Raw genomic sequence first — 6,578 nt, 5'->3', positions numbered from 1 at the left:
CAGCTTTTTAAGTGTTCTTACCAATTTGAATTATTTGGAAGCAGGCAGTGTGTCCCAGGGCAGCTGTGGCTACAATGAATGTAGCTTGCCACTATCAGTGTCTGAATGGGTGAAAGACTGAGTGTAGCTTAGAATGGGCCTTTGGCATTTACTTGATCATACTTAGTTACTTTAACGCAATTGTTTTATGTCAAATGAAACAATTGTGTTAAAATATTGAAATATGATTAAGTAAATGCCAAAAACGATTGTATTATTTTTTCTCTTTGGCACTATGCATGTGAACAGTGGGATATTTAAGAAACCTTGCAGTTATTTGCAGCAAAACTGTTTGTTTGTTTGTTTGTCTTGAAAAATTAGGTGTAAATCCTTCTTTCCTTCTTTCACAAATTGATTACCGGTATGTGCTGCTTAAAGTTAGTTTAGCACTGGATTTTAAAATATATATGGTTGTTTTTTTTGTGGTAGAAAATGTATGTCAGATACCATACTTGATTTAAATGGTTTCTTTCAGGCTCAATAAAATTTTATTTTTTTACATTTATCACAATTATTTTCCGACACTTCATCTTAAGAGATAATAAATCTAGAAGTGTTCTACAAAGTAAAAGCAAGAAATAAACTTGAAATTTCAGCCTGCAACATTATAAAAACAGAAAAACACAAAGAGCCTCAATTACACAGTACCTCTGATATAAAATAAATACCTAAAAACAGATTATGCATGTAATAGAGGACCATAAAATATTACTTGACTAAAGCTTGCTTAAATCAAGTGGTATTTCTACATACAGTTAAATACTCACATGATACATAATATCTACTAAAAGAAATTCAGTTATTCCAATGTATTATTATAACAATAATTAACAGGTAATTTGTTTTGTTCATGTGGGAACATTGCATACTAATTCAAACAGCATAACAAAGATATGTATAACAAACCATGAGATCACTGTTGTTAGAGCAGCTCTTTTTAAAATAGTGTAATTTCTGCGCCATCAGTTCTGATATTGCTTATTTCTGGAAATTCAGTTTGTACACAAAAAATGCACTAGATTACAGACTTTATAAAAAGACAGATTTTAACCTGTTTGAATCCCTTCACAGCCTTTGTTGACACCAACTTCAGCGAACTGGGCTAAGAAGCCACAACAGTGACATTGGCTGACCCATCCAGCGCTGTATTTTAATTACTTTAGCCTGTTCAGGTCTAATGTGACAATGCAGCTTTCATGAGACGATCAGCTTTTTTTCACCTTGAAGGTCTGCTCTTCTCCAGTTGCTCCAGTTGCTGCACATGCTGCCTTCTTCATCAGGTCTCCCAGCATTAAGAAATGACCATCAGATCCAGCAATGGCTGGTTTCCATAAAGACATTTTACCCTTCGAGTTAGATTGGTCAGGGAAGAGTATTTAGTTTTTTGAACAGGGAAAATGTTTAATAGAAGAGAATTAATCACAATGGAAAACATAATTTCATTCAGACGTGTTGACTTTGACTTCATGACTTGAGCCAGACTTGAACTGCAGATTTAATGACTTGAATAAACTATTTATCTGTATCGTTTGTTTCCTCACGTTTCAGGGATAGCTCATTTTCACCCGCTAATGATCCAGCTAATGATCTACAATAGAACGGTCCATAAATAAACATATCCAGGTGTTAGAACAGCCAAGTCAAAGGCCAGACCTGAATCTAATCTGTGGAAAGAGCTTAAAACCGCTTTTCACAAATGTTCTCCGTTAAACCTCACTGAGCTTGAGCTGTTTTGCAGGAAAGATGGACCAAAATTTCAGTCTCTAGATGTGCAAAACTGATAGAGACATACCCCAAGCGACTTGTTTTTCAGTATATATATTTTTTTAAGTTTAAAGTTTCCAATAAGTTTCGCAAAATTTCATAATTGTGTCCCACTTGTAGTTGATTCTTCACAAAAAAATTACAATTTTATATCTGTGTTTCAACCCTGAAATGTGGCAAAAGGTTGGAAAGTTCAATGGGGCCGAATACTTTCGCAAAGCAATGCAATGCACAATATTAGCATATTGTGATATGATAAAGTTCATTATTTTCCATAATTTAATGATAAACTTGAACAGTCATATATTTTAGATTCATTGCACACTAACTGAAATATTCCAGGTATTTTATTGTCTTAATACGGAGGATTTTGGCATACAGTTCATGAAAACCCAAAATTCCTATCTCACAAAATTAGCATATTTCATCCGAACAATAAAGAAAAGTGTTCTTAATACAAAAAAAGTTTAAAATTAACAAATTATACAGCCAGATGCTGCTGTTCATAAGAATGAGAAAGGATGGCCAGCATTTCCTTGCTGTCTATTAACAGCATCACAGCTAAGCAGGGATTCTCTCTCCCTGCATAATTTGGCTGGATCAGAGGCTTTTGCCCAGCAGCTGGCAGAAACACACAGGGTCACCTTTTCCTCCACAAAACAACCAGTCACACAATTGGAAAACAAACCCCCTAAATCAGTTCATGATGTTTTAGTCTGTTTCGTGTGATTTATGGTTCTTTAAAGTTAATCAAATACATTCTTTTCTACAGCTTAAATGTAGAAAGAATCTACTAGAAGTAAACCATGGTCTATAAATACAAGATGGATTACTAGCATGCCTTTAGCTGCTGGTTAAAAGGTGAAGTTGTGGGCACTACACTGAAAAAAGTGAAAAGACTTTGTCATTCCTTCAAAGTGCATTCTTAAATTGGTTGAATGAAAAATCGTGGTTTCCGTTTCGAATTTGATATTTCCAGTTTGTTTCAAAGCAAATGACACTCCCCCTGGATAAAATTAAATAAAACAATTCAAAATAAATAATAGTTTCACTTAGGTTTACTTAGGTTTCACTTTAGGTTTTCTTGTCACGTGACAGCGTGACGTCACATCAAACCCCATTTTTCGACTTTGCAGTCAGCCATTAATGCTCCCTCGCATCGAAGTCTTCAACCGGCTGTGAGCTCAGACACACTTTTGATGCGCTGCAGAAAGTCTTCATGGAGATTGAACCAAAGAGAATGACATGCAGAGTGTGCAGTCTGAGTGTCAAGCTCTAAATATGGGGTTGGTCAAAGAAAGACGGTTGGATGCATGTGCAGTTTTATTGCTTGTATTCAAAGGCATTGCAGGTTAATCTAAGGGAAAAATTAGATTTAATTCAAAATATTTAATTTGTGATTTTTATTTTTTGTATTATTGGATTTATTTCTGTTGTAGAAATATTGTGGCATGTATATCACCTTTGAAATGTGAATACTAAATTCAGTAAGTCACATCAGCACTAGCTGTTTTTTTTTTTCTTTCTTTAACTGCGTTTATTGATATTTTAACGCACAGCCCCTTTTTTTCTTAATTTTTTGGGGTCTCCTAATTTTGTAATGGTTCAAAGTTCATTTTCATACTCTTAATGGGTATTTCAAATGTTAGCAATGACAGCAATGTTTATCCTGTTTTAATACTCTCACTTTGGATCTCTGAAGTTTTAAAGAGGTGAAGAAAGTATTTTTTCATGCTGATGTGTAGGTTTATGTTTTTGCAGTTTCATTAGGTCTGAAAATGGGAAAAACCCACATTTAGTTTAATTTTACATGTAATTTCTTTTCCCTAATCTTTGTGTAAAATATGCACTGGCCTTTTGAAAGATGGTATTTTCAGACTCATCAAAAATAAATGGCATTTAAAAGAGACTTTTCTGTTTTTAATTTGTATCTGCAGTGAATCATTTCAGTGAATTTTAGTTTTATATTGTTGGGAATTTGGCTTGTAATGTCGTGACATTTTCACTTATAAAAGGCAAAAAAAAATCTCATTGACCTAAATTAACACTTTAGCTTGGGACTATATAATGTTTTGAGTAAGGTACAAGAGAAAATTGACTTTGTGTTGATTCAGAAATTTAAGTTGAAAAAACTTAAAAAAAATTCATGTAACAAAATTACAGCATTTCAATTAGTTTATTCCAAAGTGAATCTATACTTATTTGTAATGTAAAAAATTAGTTTTTTCCAAATTGAAAAATTAAGTTTTAACGAAGTATAAAACTTGTTTATAGTCTTTGTCATAAATTAAAGTTTTACTTGGTATGAAAGCAATGTCTTTCTTTGGTTTAAGGTAAAAAATCTATTTCTAGTAAATCAAAATGTATAGTTTCAACCACATCAGAAAGTTAATTTGAGATAAAGTAATAAATTTAGGTGTAACAAATTACAGTAATTTTTTTAAGTTCATCCAAAGTATCTTTTTTTTCAGTGTATTTTCTGTAACAACATATATTGTTGCCACAGGGAAAATGACTAAAATGGCTTTATATCTATTGATCCCAGCGACTGGGATCCTAAAGGAAAATTGTGAGAAGATGGATTAGGTGTGATAAATAGCTGATTTTCGTGTGCTGGAGCTTGGCCCAGCATGCAGTGGTGACTCATAGAGTGTGTTTGGATTTGCCATATGATGAATGTCTATTTCTGTACATGGAATCAAATAAGTGTTTTTCTCTAAAAAATGGGATAAACAGTTAAAGCAAAAGTTCATACCATACCAAGTGAATTAAAGCTTAACACGTTAAAATGCGTTTTAGTTGTTTCTGAAGTAATAACTATAATAGGTGGAAGTGTTGGCCTAGTGGTTAGAGCAGCGTGCTTGTGCTCTGAGAAGGTTGCAAGTACCTGGTTCGATCCCCACAGCCTGCCATCTGGGTTCCTGAGCAAAACCCTGAACCCCACTCTGCTCCCAGGGCTCCACACAATGGCAGCCCACTGCTCCCAAAGGGGATGGGTTATAATGCAGAGAGTTAACTTCTGCATTGTGGGACAAAAAAGTTCATTTTTTATCCTTATTTCTACTATTATCTTCCTACATACTCTTAAGCATTAATAATCAAACCTGTATTTATTTATTTTTTGTTAGGGGTTTCTTCATTACACATTAATTAATATTTATTGAAAAGACAATCCATCTTATGTTAATTTTTTACTACTCACTGCTTCCCCAGCCGGAAAATGCACACAGAAGCCATTGGCTTTAGAGAGCCTATGGCGATAATACGTTCAAAAGTTTTTATTGATCCCAAAGAAAAATAAAACGTTGTGGTAATGTTTTTTTTTTTTATTTCAGTTAGTTGTTGCATTTATTAATAGCTGTAGGTGGGAAGGATTTTCTGTTGCATAAAAATGAAGCCACTTAAAAAAAAAAAAAAAAAAAGTGTAGCACTACTGATTGGATTGACTGATGTGCATAATATTATTTTATGCCATTTCTCAGTAGGTCTGAATGTTATAACAGGGAGATAAGAAACTACGTGCATGAATAACATTAATAGTTGACCCTGTTTAACATCACTATGGAAGGACAGGATGTGAACAAGTGAGAAGCCTGCTTCAACATCAGATGAGATGTACAGAAATGACACAAAGTGAATAGAATTGGGAAAAAGCAGAGCTTCTGCTAAAATTGTCCAATATTTCACCTTAAACTTATAATGTAAAATTTGTTTCATTAGGATTATGATCCTGATCAAATAATTGCATATGGTTTTAAATAGTGAAAGCGGTTTCTTATTGAACTTCAGGAATGGCCCAACATGAACATTCTTGGAGTATTTTTTAAACCAAGAGACCAGGAACGGAAATTCTGGTTTATAAAATAAAAAAATAAAAAATGTAGAAGGAAAGCAGTCATATATTTAGCTAGAATAATGCCAAAAGCTTCCTGGTTACCACAAACTTTGTCTAAGATAATTTTGCAGTAGTCTAAATTAGTGCAGTGGTTTACATTTAAATCTATATTTATAATTTTGAACTGTGTTGTTGAGAAAAATCTGAACATGAAAGAGGAATAAGAAACTACAATGCTGTCAACTCTCACCCACTGGGAGTGAGACTCACCCATCTCAGTGTCTTCACACACTCACATTCCATATTCCCAATTTCTCACACTAAAAAATTACAGACATTAAAACTCAACTCAGTCTAGTTTAATAATCTCCTGTTGGAATTTAAGAATAATTAAACCAACACAAATATTTTAATTCTTAAAGCTTTCAGGTTTGCCTCTCAAACCCATAGGAGCTCCACAAAAAAAAAAATAACTTTTGCATTTTATTTTTCAAAAGATCAGCCACCCAAGAAAAGACCAACCACATCCAGAGAGGATGTGCAGAACAACTCAGTGATCCAGGATTCATAGAGGAAAAACCACAGAGATGTTCTTCTTTTATTATTACTTATCATATTCATTTATCTTTATATTGGTCCATTGAATATGTTTAAAAGCTTAATTTCCATCACACCTTCCAAACTGAAACATCGAGAGAAGTGCCGCCTCCTGTCATGGTGAGTTTTTATAAAATCTACAGCCTCCTAGAAAAACCTGAATTGTTTAGCCGTTTTGTCAGTTGTAAGAAAAACATAATGAATAAAGCTTTTAAAACCTTAGCATATTACCAAATATTCATACAGAGTGTAGTTTGCATAGGTTTAGATTGCACTGGTTCCTGTATCACTGCCAGTAATCCACTAAAAGCTAAAATAGTTCCCCATTGTTTAATTTACTTGA

The sequence above is a fragment of the Cyprinodon tularosa genome, unplaced genomic scaffold (assembly GCF_016077235.1).
Source record: "Cyprinodon tularosa strain WSP-4 unplaced genomic scaffold, ASM1607723v1 ctg605, whole genome shotgun sequence".
Lineage (NCBI taxonomy): Eukaryota > Metazoa > Chordata > Actinopteri > Cyprinodontiformes > Cyprinodontidae > Cyprinodon > Cyprinodon tularosa.
This window is presented reverse-complemented; position numbering follows the sequence as displayed.